The sequence below is a fragment of the Cyprinus carpio genome, chromosome B3 (genome assembly GCF_018340385.1).
Source record: "Cyprinus carpio isolate SPL01 chromosome B3, ASM1834038v1, whole genome shotgun sequence".
NCBI classification, from domain to species: domain Eukaryota; kingdom Metazoa; phylum Chordata; class Actinopteri; order Cypriniformes; family Cyprinidae; genus Cyprinus; species Cyprinus carpio.
The window spans coordinates 33,903,025-33,919,976 of NC_056599.1; positions in this window are offsets into that span (position 1 = coordinate 33,903,025).

A 16,952-nucleotide genomic window follows, 5' to 3' on the forward strand; every position below is an offset into this window, starting at 1 on the left:
CGTTATGTGTACATTTTCAACTGAGTGCTCAAAATATTATGTGTATACCTAGTGTAGCTTTAGGTTTCCAGGTAAAGCACAATATCATGTCTTACTGAAATAGCTCTGATAATTTGCTGTGAACTCACTATTTCCTAAGAATGTAGATCATTTATATATAATTACTAGTGGATGTGCTATACTTTTATTATTTAAAAAGTGACCAATAATCTGTGACTGATTTCTCCCCTCTAAACTCTTTCTCAAGTGCATTCTCTCATCACCACTTCTGCGTGAATATGACAAACACCACGGAGACCCGAGGAAAAACGTCTCGGTTATGTATGGTAACCCTTGTTCCCTGAAGGAGATGTCACGTCAGTGACCGACGAATTGAAATTGCGATATCCCAATTCGTCGGTCACCAACGTGACATCTCCGTTCCCTCCTTCAGGGAACAAGGGTTACCATATGTAACAGAGACGTTCCCTTTCAGTCAGTTACTCTCAACGTCACGTCGGTGACCGACAAATTGGAATTGGGATATCGCAATTCCAATTCGTCGGTCACCAAAGTGAAGTCGACAGTGACTGACTGAAAGGGAACTGGGATTAAAGTCCAAAACCTGACTTGAAATAAACTAACAAATAAATCGGGGCTAAAGCGGTTCCATAAACAACAAATTAAGTTCACACAATCTCACTAATTTGTGCATGCTTATTCTTAAGCAGCCCTTAATGTCGATCATGGATCAGATCGATCCACCATGACAAAAAGCGAATATATTTGTGCTGTTTAATGCATTTGAGACATTGTGTTTTTCCTTAGTGCATAACTAACATGTCACAGGAATATTTTTTATCTGTAAATGTCAGAAAGTCATGCAAATATATCCATTTTGCTGTCATGAGTGGACGAAGCTTATGCGAGTGAACGAGTGCTGCTGCGCGCATGCGCCCTAAACAGATGGAGCACAATAGAATAGTAGCGCAATAATTCTGAGTAAAATATGCATTTAGCTAAAATATTTGTTGTTGGACATTAAATGTGTCTTTTGTGGAATTTTAAAACTACATATAAGTGGATTTTTTTCATGATAGCAGTATCTGTAAAGGGACTATTGTAATGGGTATTTTAAATGTAAGCTAGTACAGTCCTAATTACTAAGCTCAAATGAGTTAATGTGTGTTTCTTTTATGAGTTAGAATAGTCATTTTCTTTATTATTTATATTCATTTTAATTCAGTGATTTTAACTTTTAATTTAGTTATTTTAATGCTTTAAAGAGCAATTTTAGATTGTAATGTTCAAATGTTCTGCTATCTGTTCTGCAAAGGTACAGCTGTCATAAAACCAGAGAGAAAGGCTGCATGGCTAGAAATTGTAAAAAAAAAAAAAGTAAAATAATAGCGTTCCTATTGGTCAGTTTTAGAGGAACTCAGCTTAGTCTGACAGTTAGCCTGCTTTAGACCAGGTCAGTTTTCCAGCATAAGTTGCCACAGTGACTAAGCTTGATCTAGGTCCATGTTAAATTTGCTTTATGGAAGCAAATCATTTGACAGTGAGTCAGACTAACTGAAATAAGCCTGGCTTATTTGGTAAACTTATTTTATTAAACTGTCCTCGAGGCATTAAAAGTGTTTTATTAAACTGTCCTCGAGGCATTAAAAGTAATGATATTTTTTCCATTGTTCGCACTGCATTGTAATAGGGGTGAATCGTATCGCATCGCTAGCTGCTTCATATGTATCTTTAATGTATCGTATCGTTGGCAATGCATCGAGATGCATATCGTATCAACCTCAGCCATGAGATGCACATTCCTAGTTTACAGTTTAGCAGCTAAACTTTAGCTGTGGGCACAATTCCCTTGCATAAGTTTTTTTTTGCATTTTATGTCATTATTTTAAAAACGGATTGGAGCAGAGATTATTGTTTTATGTAAAGGTGCTTTGTCAATGGTAGCGATGGCTAACTTGCTCAAGGACTCCTCTCTTTGCCAATCACAACAGGCTTGGCCAGCTGACAAATCAGTGCAGAGTAGGCTTTTGGAGGGAGGGGTTTGCTCCAAACTTGCTTGGAACAAATCATTTCAAAATCATTGGCAAATGACTCTAATATGAAATGTATATTCTGAGAAAATTACAATGTTTTCTGACCTAAGATGCATTTAAACCTGTTGTAGGTTTTTTTTAAAGTGAGAATTGGTCCCTTAACTAAAGCATTACCATTCTTTTCTATATTCACAAGAGAAGCCATTTATGGTTTTATCCCTTTACAATGTAGTGACATCAGACTACAGATTCAATGGATCTAACCAAGATGAAATCCTTTGTCCAAGACGCAAAGTCAAGTTTTGTGGCCATGTGGAGAGAATTGATGCTGTGAAAGACAGGCCAAAGTTTTTATATAGACCCCCTCCAGCACTGGGACAATCTCCATCTGCACAGCTCCTCACGCAGGCTCCACTGGACACTCTAACTAGTGTGCTCAGAAACTGTGAGGAACAAGAGTAGCTGGGTGTATATCTACTGTGAGATATTTGACAGGCCATAGAGTTGGTCCAGAGAGATTTAGTGTAAGGGTATGTGATCTAAATTACAAAAATCTCAGATGGAAAAGACCATACAGGGCATGAAAGAGAGTGGAGGGTTTTAAAAGAAACTGAAAGCTGTGCTCTTTTTAAGTGTTAAGCTCAATAAACGAGGATGAATTCTGTCTAAAAACAGAATAAGAATGGGGTAATAGACAGTAAATCTCAGTGGGGGATGATGGGTTCAAAATGAAACAATTAATTGAAGAAATGAGAGAGCAGATTATGTCTTTCTGAAAGACTGTGACAAAAAATTGATAATAAATGGTTATATTCACAAAGTCAGTATTTGACAAGTTTGAAAGGAGACATATTTAGCACTCTAAATAGGACAGACAATTGCATTTTGCTGGTGTGTGAATTTTACCCATGTAAAAAAAAAAAGAAAAAAAAAAATCTTTGGAACACACTTCATAAGACTTGCATTTAAATGATTTCAAAGACTTCAAAGACAGTGTTTTAGTCTATCATTTATTAAATATTCTGTCTACTTTGAATAAGTTTTCAGTTAATACTAAGACTGTAGTACTTTCTGTAGGACTTTTTAACACATTACACGAAAGTTAAAGAGATTTTTTCTAAAAAAAAAAGTACATTTTTAATGTACTTTTAATAAAATATACTTAAATGCAAACTGAATGTTATGTTTTCGGACACTTAAATTACAAATTAATTGCAATTAAATGAAAATGTATTAGAGTTTAAATTCATATTAAATGCTTTTAGCTGAACATTATAGTGCCTTTCTGACATATTGAAGTTCACTTTATATGTAATTTTATCATTACTATTACAATAATGGAAAATTGTACAGCAGAATGTACTGACAAACATCATGTAGTATTTGGAATTACACATTTAGAAAAAGAAAGAAAGTCGGTCTAAAAATTCATGAGAGCATGTAAAAGATACACTCCGTTTGGGCTTTATACTTACTTCTTTGATTCTGCTCCACAGCTCCTTTAATTCCTCGATCAGAAGCTGTTAAAATCACGAAGTGTGGAGGTTTGTGGTTTGTTGGAAGGCATGAGGAGTCTTCAGTGAGTCAGTGTTTGTGGTTGTTTGGAGGGTTAAAGGTGCAGGAGGGTGGGCAGCTTCAGGCTCCAGCAGTCTCGTAGCCCAGGAGACGCAGAGGATGGAGGAGTAGGCCGCTGGGATGCATGCTCGCTTCTGTAGAGGCTGTGGGTGTGGAGATCCCACAGGAACATTGTTCATAGCGATCAACTGTGGAACCTGCTGAGACCCTGAAAGTGAGACGCAACTTTTGGATGAAGTGAAACTTTAATGAATGTTATACTTACAGCAAAAGCATTATGTAAGTAGACTTCTTTAATGAGGCAAAGATGTAGAAATTTAGATGTGAGAACACAACACGTCTAGTAATTTGTCTAATATAACAGAGTCTCAGAAGAGAATACTGTCATCTGTAATTGTGTACTGTATGCAGCAGGGCTCTTAATCAGTTTTGATACACACACACATACATAGAGCGGGTAAAATAAGTATTGAACACATCACCATTTTTTCCCAGTAAATATATCTTTAAAGGTACTGTTGACTAGAAATTTTCACCAGATGTAGGTAACAACCCAAGTAGTCCATACATACAAAGAAAACAAAACAAATAAGTTCAGAAATTAAGTTGAATGAACACAGGGAAAAAGATTTGAACTACTGAAATTTATTTAGTACTTTGTACAAAAGCCTTTGTTGGTAATGACAGCTTCAAGACGCCTCCTGTATGGAGAAACTAGTCGCATGCGTTGCTCAGGTGTGAGTTTGGCCCATTCTTCCACAGAGTCTTCAAATCTTAAAGGTTCTGTGGACCTTTTCTATGAACTCTGATCTTTAGTTCTTATTTTCTATTGGATTCAGGTCAAGTGAATGGCTGGGCCATTCTAGCAGCTTTATTTTCTTTTTCTGAAACCAACTGAGAGTTTCCTTGGCTGTATTTGGTATCATTGTCTTGCTGAAATGTCCAACCTTGTTTCATCTTCATCATCCTGGTACTGTAGGTGTTGGGACTGAAGCAGCTAATATTAATTTCCACTGACAAGGGGCAGCATTGCTTTCTAATTACTGATAGATTTCCTGCTGGTGTCTTGGCTTTCCATGCCTTTTTGCACCTCCCTTTCTTCACGTGTTCAGTTTCTGAGTCTTCAGTGAGTCAGTGTTTGTGGTTGTTTGGGGGGGGTTAAAGGTGCAGGAGGGTGGGCAGCTTCAGGCTCCAGCAGTCTCGTAGCCCAGGAGACGCAGAGGATGGAGGAGTAGGCCGCTGGGATGCATGCTCGCTTCTGTAGAGGCTGTGGGTGTGGAGATCCCACAGGAACATCGTTCACAGCGATCGGCTGTGGAACCTGCTGAGACACTGAAAGTGAGACGCAACTTTTGGATGAAGTGAAACTTTAATGAATGTTATACTTACAGCAAAAGCATTATGTAAGTAGACTTCTTTACTTTAATGAGGCAAAGATGTAGAAATTTAGATGTGAGAACACAACACGTCTAGTAATTTGTCTAATATAACAGAGTCTCAGAAGAGAATACTGTCATCTGTAATTGTGTACTGTATGCAGCAGGGCTCTTAATCAGTTTTGATACACACACACATACAGAGAGCTGGTAAAATAAGTATTGAACTCATCACCATTTTTCCCAGTAAATATATTTCTAAAGGTGCTGTTGACATGAAATTTTGACCAGATGTTGGCAACAACACAAGTAATCCATACATACAAAGAAAACAAAACAAATAAGTTCAGAAATGAAGTTGAATGAACACAGGGAAAAAGATTTGAACTACTGAAATTATTTAGTACTTTGTACAAAAGCCTTTGTTGGTAATGACAGCTTCAAGACGCCTCCTGTATGGAGAAACTAGTCGCATGCGTTGCTCAGGGTGTGAGTTTTGGCCCATTCTTCCACAGAGTCTTCAAATCTTAAAGGTTCTGTGGACCTGAACTCTGATCTTTAGTTCTTATTTCTATTGGATTCAGGTCAGGTGATTGGCTGGGCCATTCCAGCAGCTTTATTTTCTTTTTCTGAAACCAACTGAGAGTTTCCTTGGCTGTGTTTGGTATCGTTGTCTTGCTGAAATGTCCAACCTTGTTTCATCTTCATCATCCTGGTACTGTAGGTGTTGGGACTGAAGCAGCTAATATTAATTTCCACTGACAAGGGGCAGAATTGCTTTCTAATTACTGATAGATTTTCAGCTGGTGTCTTGGCTTTCCATGCCTTTTTGCACCTCCCTTTCTTCACGTGTTCAGTTCTTATTCCCTGTGTCATTCCATTTTATTACATATAACTTCATTTCTGAATTTATTTGTTTTGTTTTCTGTGTATGTATGGATTGCTTGGATTATTACCAACATCTGGTGAAAATTTCAAGTCAACAGCACCTTTAGAATGGTGACACGTTCAATACATATTTTACCCATATAATATGCTTATACTTTTGTAATTTTTGAACAATGCAGTGTTTATGTTTACATTTTTATTAAAGGTAAAACTACTCTTTTTTTTCTCTCTCAGAGCTTTGGTCAGTTTTGAGATATTGGGCTATTTTATTTATTTATTTATTCTTTGTATAAAGCGTTGTTTCAGACTACTGGGCAAAAACCATCCAAACAATTGTATTTATATTTTTTTTTTACGTTTGTTTGTTCGTTCAGTCAGTCATTCAGTCATTTATTTAATCAGTACATCCAATTAATTACAGTAATTTATTTTGAATATGTTGATTTTAATTACAGTACTGTTCTTTAAATGCAGTTTACTCTCCATCACTGATCCAGAAATTTCCTGTTTTATTTATATTTATATTCTGAAGGTTCTTGCATAGGAGTTTATTCAAATTTAATTTAATTTAATTTAATTTAATTTAATTTAATTTAATTTAATTTAATTTAATTTAATTTTATTTTTGACTTAAAGAGTGATATTAAGCAATATCCAAAATCCCCTCTTTTAAAATATTTGACAACAACAATAATAATAATAATAATAATAATAATAATAAAATTAATAAATGATAATAAAATTAATAAATAAATAATAATAATTGAACCTGGCTTTATCCAATGTTTTGATTTCTGTTTTGGAAATGAATGCAGATTATTGCATATTTATTCAAAAATGCTGATTTTGCATATTTAAACATTTTTACATTTCAGAAAAACATTGTAATCAATTGACTGGGTAAGTATGGTGATATCCATTGTGTGTGTGTGTGTGTGTGTGTGTGTGTGTGGGTTTCTTTTTTCTTTTTTACCTGGGGTGTCTTGCCTTAAGTGCATGACTTCAAGGGGTCAGTCCATGACATTTGAATCCTTCGTTGGTCATATATTTTTTGTGCTATGTGAATTCACAGGTCAGAGGTTACCAAACAGACACAATTTCTTTGCATGAGCTTGCATCAGTCGAGTCTCCAACAGTGACATGCCTATGAATGCAAATGAATGGAGCTTCAAGTCTAGTGAGTTACACTGGGCTTGACACCTCATTCACTTCATTCAGTTTAGGATGACACAAGCTGCAAACATTTAGTGGGATAAATAAATGCCTAATGCAGATCTAAGGAACTAAAGGCCTAATGGTGTTTTATAATGAAAGCAGAGAATGAACAGTTCATGCAAAACAGACCAACCCCAGGGAAAGATTAAACACAACGCCCCGTCAGCAAACACCCACTGACTGAAACACGGATGCATGACTGCACAACACCTCCCTTGAATCTGAATGAAACATGACCACTGGAGGAATATAACAGGCATGAAGCTTGTCCAACGAAATTTCAATCGGCCACGTAACATCTATCATATTCATATCACATAGCACTTCCTGAGACTTCTCATATGGAACATGCTTAGTATCCATAAAACCAGCCACAAAGCTTCTTTAGCTTTTCCCTCTTTGACCAGTAAGCAATCTCAACCAATCTAAAACATTATTTAACCAACTAGAATGTAAACTATTGCTTTTAAAACATTTTCAGAAATGGAATTAAAATGATTTCCACAATGTTAATGTTAAACTAAAATAACAAATATAAAGTTGCTAAAAATTTATGCATTTTACAAAAAAAGAAAAGAAAAAAAGTGTCAGACCAACCTAAATTTTGTTATTACATTGTAATTACTCTTGTAATTGCATTTCACACAGTATTAAAGTCAAAATAAATTTGGAGAAACAAACAAGTACCCATATTCTTCTGAATTTGTCCTTTTCTCAGCACTTTCTACATTTTTCATGAGTTGTTTATTTTCCTAACAGTTTGCCTCAATTGTTTACTTGGTATTGCAGATGTCAGTATGCTCAAAAAGCAGCAGAGTTTAAAGCTTTTTTGAAATTCAGGGTCTTTGATACGGCTCTGCTGTTTCCTAGCATTCTCTTCTGCCGCTGTGCACACAAACACATAATCTTTTATTAATCTCTGCTTCTGCTTCTCCAATCATCTCGAACCCCCCAGTCAAAACAAAATAAACAAACCACCCGAATTCTGTCTGCCGTCACCCCTCCAGCCCTCTGAGGGAAATCTGAGGGATTGCCTGGTTGTCAGAACATGGCTCCACCTCTCAGACTTCTCCAGAAAACTTTAGAGAGAGTTATGTGAGGTTAGAGAAGGAGTGAACATCTCTTTAGATAAAAGCATTGGGATTATGGTTCCAGCCATTTATCCACAGCTTTGATTAATGCCTTGTTTGTATTTGAACTCTTTGGGTACAGAACAGAACAATGTTTTAAGGAGGGAACTTAACAACGAGGAACAGATTCGGAATCGATTCACTATATGGCGTCTCATCTAGAGTACAATGTATTCAGATCATGTCCCATTGTTTAAAATGCAGCCAGCAGCATTAAAATTATCACTAATGTGTGCTATAACAGCCATGCCTATTACACAATGAATGCAAATGCATATGATTGCTTTTTGACATCGCATTTACATTCATTTCCACTGACTATGATTTGCTGTTGATCCATTGTTTGCCATCTTCAACTCAGAGTGAACCCTCACTAGAACAGAGATTTAACAACTCCAGGAAAGTTCTTTAAGATGATCATTGGCTGTTGGTATAAAAGAGCTCTGTCTGGAAGTTTTTAAAGTTTAAAAGGGGTCATATGGCGTTGCTAAAAAGAACATTATTTTGTGTATTTGGTGCAATGCAATGTGTTTATGCGGTTTAAGGTTTAAGACTCAGTCCAGCTACTCTGCTTGTGCATATCCCATCATCGGTTCTCTTTTAGCAGTTCAGTCAATGTACTGTTAGGAGTTAGTGAATAACTTTGGATATTGGTTTATTTCGCATCAGAGGGAGTGTCAGTCACCTTTATAAACCGAATAACTTAAATAACACATTATTTTTCACATATTTTACATTATTACAACACCTCTCTCCCCAGTCTGGCATGAATGGCTTGAATAGTTCCTGTATCAAATGAAGGCCCACCTTCTGAAATACAAGATGTGCTGTGATTGGTTAGCTGGGCCAGTGTGTGTTGTGATTGACAGCACTCGGTGCCTGGTCGGGAAATGTCATGCCCCTTAACATAGCCATCTGCAGCTTCAGTGTAAATATTGCATCAAAAGCAAATCAATTTAAGGACGGATGATTGTAACCACTCTAAGTTGTCTGCCTTGGGAACACTAGCGTCTCCAACATAGTGATAACACTCGTTGCCTTCTCTAGTGCAGCTCAACCAGGTCTCGTCCCATTCATCGATATATGTGATATCACAAATCCCGGAAAAATATGCTTTGTAGTCCAAATGAGTTGTTTGCTGTAGTTTTAAAAAAAGGGATTTCTGTTAAATAAAATATATATAAAATTATAAATAAAATAGACCGGTTCACTAAGAAGATCCGTTTAAATAGAATGATTTGTTCGCGATCCAGACATCACTAGATGAGACAAAACCAAAAAAACCTGTTACAAATGAGGCATTTGTTCTGGAACAGTGTTGTAAATACAACTTAACCACTGATTTTTAGTTGTGTCTTCTTTTGGAAGGCCAAACAAAGTACCTTTGCTTTAACAATGAAACACACAGCATCTCCACAATATGGCGGTGGTGGCAACAGCGAGAATAAAAGTTCTTTCTTTGTGTGAACATTTGGTCAGTGTTATGCATATCTTCCCACATCATGATGTAGACATGTGGGGGCATGTTAGAATGAGCCATTTTACGAGGGCGTGGTTAACTTTTAACTTTTATAAAGAATATCTCTTTGAATTTGAGACTTTAGTCTTTGCAACTTTACAGATATTCTTTATGCACCAAGAGCTTGTAACACTCCAAAGAGAAAGGAAAAATTGAAATCGCATCAAATGACCCCTTTATGGTTGATTTGAAGGTTATACAGTTTTAGGTGCCATTCACACAGAAGGCACTTTTGCTTTGAATGTTATTACCTTTGATCCATAGCCACAAACAAATGGGAATGCTAGACGCAGGCAGTGGAATGGGGGAAAAATTCATTTAAATTTAAGTGGCAGATGCACTTAGGATAAACAGACGGTATCGCCCGCTGGTGTGGACGCTAATATAGTTATCGTTCTTGGTGTGAACAGACCTTAATACAGTGTTTTTAGTCATATTAGTGGATCCGTGTGAACGAGATTGTTTTGTCAGTCTGTATGCAACTCTCTTCCAAAACTTGAAAAACCTTTCTGTTACAAACGTTACAGCCAAAATGCTAGTATCCATTGATAATACTGAGAATTGATCCCTAAAACAAAGTGTTACCATTTCAATAATTAATCAGTCTTAACAGGTTTGATGTTATCGGCTTTAACCTTTTCAGTGGTGAGTTTAAAATATTCTAGCAGTTCCCCCAGAGTGAGTTTTTTTTAAGGTGACCGTTATTTTAGAACGTTTCCCCTTACTTTTTCCATTGTGACGTGTCAGGCTTGTCACGTGACACATCGCGGCCACAATAACACTGTATGACAGATGGATCGCTTTTATTACATTTTTACTTATTTATTTAAAATATTCACAAACTTGCATACCATGTCATGAACAATCTGTGTAAATATGTGTAAATGAGTTTGTTTTGTCGTTTAAAAAACATTCTAAATGATCTTGATTGTGATCTGTAATGTGAGATGGGTGCCAACATGTTTGTTCGCGCTACAGTTCGGAAAGCACATGAATTCATCAATTTCTCCTGAAATACATGTAATAAGTGGCTGTTGAACTGGGTGAAGAATAGAGTGAACTTTATAGTTACTACACTATTGCCCCTTTCACACTGCACGTTGGTCCTGGAAAATTGCCGGAAAATTGCCGGGTCGCCTTCTGTGTGAACACAAACACGTCCCGGGATTGATTCTGGGATCGATCCCGGGTTGGGGACCTAGTAACCATTGCCGGGTTCAGTCCCGGAACGAGCTCTGTGTGAACAAAAGCCAGAACCAATGCCATAAAGGGTGTGTCATAGTGATGATGCACGTTATCGTGCGACTCTTTTACTGGGTGTTTTGAAGGCAGATCAATGTTCACAACAAAAAAATATGTGCAAACTGTAATGAAGCAGAGATCAGGTAGTTCCTCACTATCCACTATCCACTATCACTATCCACTATCAGCTAAGATCGTTCACCAGCTTAAGTGACATCCTGATGTCACATGTCATTACGGGTCTTTATGGGTTGTGTGTGAATGCACGCACAGATTCTGGGAAATCACTGGCAGTGCGAATGAACCAAATCTAACGATCCGGGAACAATTGCTGGGACACATTACCCATGTATTATCCGGAATCTCAGTCTGAAAGGGGCTTATGTGTATCTGATATGAATAAAATACATTGGCAAATTAAATTTGAATGGATTGTTATTGTTGCTTCCATAGACATATGTGTGTATTTTTCAAACTCTAAATGTATTTTTTTTTTTTTTACTAGTACTTATGTGTATTTAAATGTCTAAAACCTAAAATATGCATTATGTGGTTAGGAACACTGCATAGTTGTGATAATATGACAAGTGCAGTGCACATCTCTGTCTGGCTCAGTGCCAGCTAAAGCGTGAAAGCACAGTTGAATTTGGCAGTTATGTGATGTCACCGAACTTTCTACATCCCATATGTGGGACCGTACTCCCAGGGGAGCGGAAATAAAAATCCCATGTGTGGGACCGTACTACTTAAAGGGTTAAAATAGTGGTTGAGTGGCTGCAAGGCAGTTGTTAGGGTGTTCTGGCTGGTTTCTAGGGCATGGCCAAGATATTGGCCAAGATATCCTGCTATTCAATGTTAGGTGGTAGCAGAGTGCTCTGGCTGGCTGTTTTTGGTCATAACTAGAATATAGGTAGGTGGTTGGTAGGCAGTTTGTGTGTAATAATTAAAAAATGTTAAATCAATTTTGAATTTAGATTTTTGATTGTCCCAATTATTGATTTAAAGTACATTCTGTTTATTATTTGTAGAAACTTTGCATTTGTCCACTATATACATATTACTTTGGTTTTTCAATAAAGTCAAGCGTGTGAGTTGTATCAGTTAAAAGCATAATATATTGGCATCTTGTATTAATTTTTGTTCTACATTTATAAAAGATAACTGGTATGATTGACAATTCACTCCCTTTCACAATTGTCCCCCTTCCTTTTATAAGTATTGTTTTTGATGTGAATGGGCCTTAATGTGTTTCTCAAACAGAAACGAGACATGTCTGGGAAACTGATTTGATTTGCTGGGTTTATGGATCAGGTTTCTAGGTACATGAAATCCTTAACTCACATGGACACCATCACTAAATTGTTCTAAACACCAATTTTAGTGAAAAATGTCCTTGTTCTAAATACAAGGCGAGACAAGCAGCATGTAGACAGTATTAAACCAAAGGGAATTAAGGGACTTCTATTTAAATGAACATTTTTTTTTTAAATCCTTTGTAATGAATATAATTTTAGAAGACTAATAGCAGAGGAGAATAAGGATTAGATATTAATATATGAAAATAGCAACGTGAATCAGCACAAAGCTACCAAACGTGAGTTTAATGAGGTCAGCGGTTGAAATGAAACTGAGTCTGTGTTTATGTGAACATGATGAATAACAATGCCATTGCATCTGGAATAACACAATCATCTGAGCTGCTGGGTATTCAAAAAGACTACTGCACTTGCCGACTGACTCTCAAAGCTACTTGAATTACTTAAATATCGATTTTTTATTTTTTTTTTGGAGGAGAGCTTTACCGTGTTGCTAACTTTATTTAAACAGAGCGTGTTCCCTGAATCCTTAAGTCTCCTGACAGTGAGTGATGTCTTTACTCTCTAAAACGGGCAAAAAATAAGGTTGAGAAGGAATGGACTGACCTTAAGTAGTCCTGGGACTTTTCCCAGTAGGCTGGTCAACTTGGTCCAGCTGTCGAAACCAAGTTTAGATACAAATTAAATTTATAAAGAAGCGCAGGCACTATCATACTGACCCATTTATGCCACGGTGGTGGATCCTAGCATACAGAGTTCTCTAGGGCCTCCAAACACGCAGACCTCAGACACACGATCCACTTCTCAAACACACATTCAGAGCAATTTTCCAAGACTGTGCCCAGCCTTAGTTCTGTCCGCCCCTCTTGAAAATAATTTATCCAAGCAATTTTTCTATGCTTGATGATTTGATGTTAAGTGCACTCCTGATAAAGTCGGTCAAGTGATTATGACAAAATAAATGCTATAGCTAGTTTATTGACAATACAGTTTAATTACCTTTTTTTAACATTACAAGGTGCAATGTGTTAAAGCTATAAACAATAAAAGCTCAGTCTGTTGTTGACTGACTAATTATTGTGAATCCATCAGTCTGTGAAGGGTTACAAAGCTATTTTGTCTCTAAAGAATCACAGTGAGATCCTATAACTTAAAAAAAAAAAAAATCTTGCACATGAAGTGGTGTGTGGTGGGGCTCTCAAATGAAGATGCAAAGTCCTCAAAAAAAAAAAAAAAATTATCAAATGTAAATTCATATCCCAGTCACATTTCCTTGGTTAAATAAACATTACTTAAACTATCAGAAAAAAAAGAAAAGAAAAGAAATAAAAATCTATAATCGATATTCTATTTATTAAAGCCAAGTATGAATCTTATCAAGTGTTTTTAAGCATTTTATATTTATTCCAAAATAATAACTCAAGGCAGTACCAATTTAAACAATACATTTTATTTGTGAACTTATGTTCAGCTATTCATTTTAATAGTCAACTTTTAACTGTTTGAATTTTTCAGATCATCAGTTACTCATCAGATTACTGACACAGGTGGGAATGTGACACACGTGACAGATAGACAATCTCAGATGCGCTGTGATGACAGACACATTTTGGATGTCGATATCATTTACTGTCCTCTGAACCTAGTATGCAAATTGCAGCAGGATTTGGGGCGTCTGAGCCCTTTAATTAAGAACTGAATCGGTGATAGTCAACTTTTAACTGTTTGAATTTTTCAGATCATCAGTTACGAAAGCTCAGTAAATACTGGTCACAGAGTGAATTTCACCAAGCTGATTACTCACTAAAATCTCCCAGTTTTCATGCCATTTTAAATCTTATTTTGATGTAACAAAGTGGTTATATCTAAGTGTGTGAGTTGTTTACTGACTTACATTAATCTTTTTCCCTATAAAGCCATAATAATGTTAATTCAGACTGATTCCTGAAGGCAGAATGTGTACAAACACAAGAAGAGGGATTTATCGCATGAGCCTATCACAGCCGATCATAACCAGTCATATCCAATTATATCCCAATGGAGGCATTTCACATCACTTCATGTGTCCCTGGACCACAAAACCTGTCATGTCATAAGGGTAAATTTTTGGAAATTGAGATTTCTACATCATCTGAAAGCTGAATAAATAAGATTTTGTTAGGATAGGACAATATTTGGCTGAAATACAACCATTTGAGAATCTGGAATCTGATGGTGCAAAAAAAAAAAAAAAAAAAAAAAAATATTTGAGAAAATCACATTTAAAGTTGTCTAAATGAAGATCTTAGCAATGCATATTATTAATCAAAAATTAAGTTTTTGATAAATTTACGGTAGGAAATTTACAAAATATCTTTACTTAATATCCTAATGATTTTTGGCATAAAAGAAAAATCATTATTTTTGACCCATACAGTTCATTGTTAGCTATTTCTACACATATACCCATGCTACTTATGACTGGTTTTGTGCTCCAGGGTCACATATCAACATTAAGAATGACCTGGAACCAGTGTGACACCTATTATACTGTTCAGTTGTCAGTAAAATCTCAGATCTGTTGATCAAGTAAGAATCTGAACGATACGAACGGTAATACAGCATGGAAATAGTTTGTATTGGGCCATCTTTGGTTTAGGATGTTTCTTAGGGTACATTAACACAATAACTTTGTACTGAAGACAGTCTGTAAATAAACAGATGAAACAAACAAGGTTTTCTGTTTTTAGGCTGAAATCAGTGTCGTTTAAACACTCCTTTAGTCCATTCCGGATGCTAAATCAACGGTCCACTTCGTTCCTCAGCAATCCACACATCAATATACTGCCGATAATAAAAGATCCACACAGTCTGGTGTCATTAAAAACATTCAAGTTTTATAATTAGCTTTCTACTGAGTTTTAGGCTGTTCATAAGACACAGTATGACGCTGATAGAAAGTCATCCAACATGCCTTTATTTTACAGTATCACTGTTACAAATTTAGAAAAACAAATGCAATCATGTAGAAATGTTTTGCATAATTTTATTAAATGAAAAGTTTTAGCTATTGTTCTTTGAAACAGTGCAGCAAAATACACAAAACACAAAGACTAATAGTGATTTTGTCCATCATATTTTTGATTTGGTGACTTAATGCAAGCAATGTTCAAATACAACAAATCCGAGATTTAACATTTTTTTTAATTCTACATAGCAGTATAAGTTTTTAATATAGGTTAATTGGTCATCAATAGAGTCACATCACTATGGAAATAGGGCAGTTGTGCTGTATCATTACCAGAACGCATTACAGATCATTGCAGTTCACCTCTGTCAATACCAATCTCCTCTTTATGTGGATTAAACGGAATCAAAACCAAATAAATCCAGGTGAAACGATGGACAGATCTGTGGGCCAGTGAGTGTGAGTACAGCTGATTGGCTGGATTGAGAACAGGGCAGAGTGAATGTGAGTTATCAGGATTACTGACACAGGTGGGAATGTGACACACGTGACAGATAGACAATCTCGGATGCGCTGTGATGACAGACACTCACATTTTGGATGTCGATATCAATTACTGTCCTCTGAAACTAGTATGCAAATTGCAGCAGGATTTGGGGCATCTGAGCCCTTTAATAAGAACTGAATCGGTGGTCTAGCATATTGTAATTTACATCAAATATTAAAAGTATATCTTAAAAACTGTACTTACAGAGGATAATAACATTAATGAAATAAAAGGCCCCTTAAGTGAACTATATTTCTTAACACATTTACAGTACAATTTAAAAAAGTGCACTTTGTAATAATGTCAAATTTAAAGTTTTACTTAAAGGGATACTCCACCCCAAAATGAAAATTTTATCATTAATTACATACCCCAATGTCGTCCCAAACCTGTAAAAGCTTCGTTCATCTTTGGAACACAATTTAAGATATTTTGGATGAAAACCGGGAGGCCTGTGACTGTCTGCCTGCTCTTCTGTATCATCCTCGCCACAAGGATGTGCTGTTTTCTTTCAAATCAAAGCTAAATACAAGTAGAAACAGTGCATCCTTGCGGATGATTCAGAAGAGCTTACACAGCATACAGTGATATGGAGAGACACAGAGGAGACTGTTGACAAAGGAATTGTTGAATAAAGTCATTTTTGTTTTCTTCGCTTACAAAAAGTTTCATATAACCCAGATTGCTCGTATGTTGTTACAGGTGTGGTGTTATGTGGATTATTTTGATGATTTTTTTGGTACTTTTCACTGTTATTTATTTGGCAGTCTATGGGACAGTCACAGGCCTCCCGGTTTTCATCCAAAATATCTTAAATTGTGTTCTGAAGATGACCAAAGCATTTACGGGTTTGGAATGACATGGGGGTAAGTGATTAATGACAAAATTTTCATTTTGGGGTGGAGTATCCCTTTAAAGTACACTTTTTTATTGTGTTTTAATTATCTTTTTGTTGGGATTTGAAGAAATACTCTTATTTTGATGTATACTTATTTTCACACTGAATTACATTGATTATAATTTGAATTCTGGTGTGTTACTCAATATTAGCTTTAAAGTTAACCTATTTAAACATACTAATTCATTACAAATGTGTTATAACAAATGCATTACATTTATTAGAAATACCATCAAAGCATATTTTAGTTTATAATTTGTCTGTAC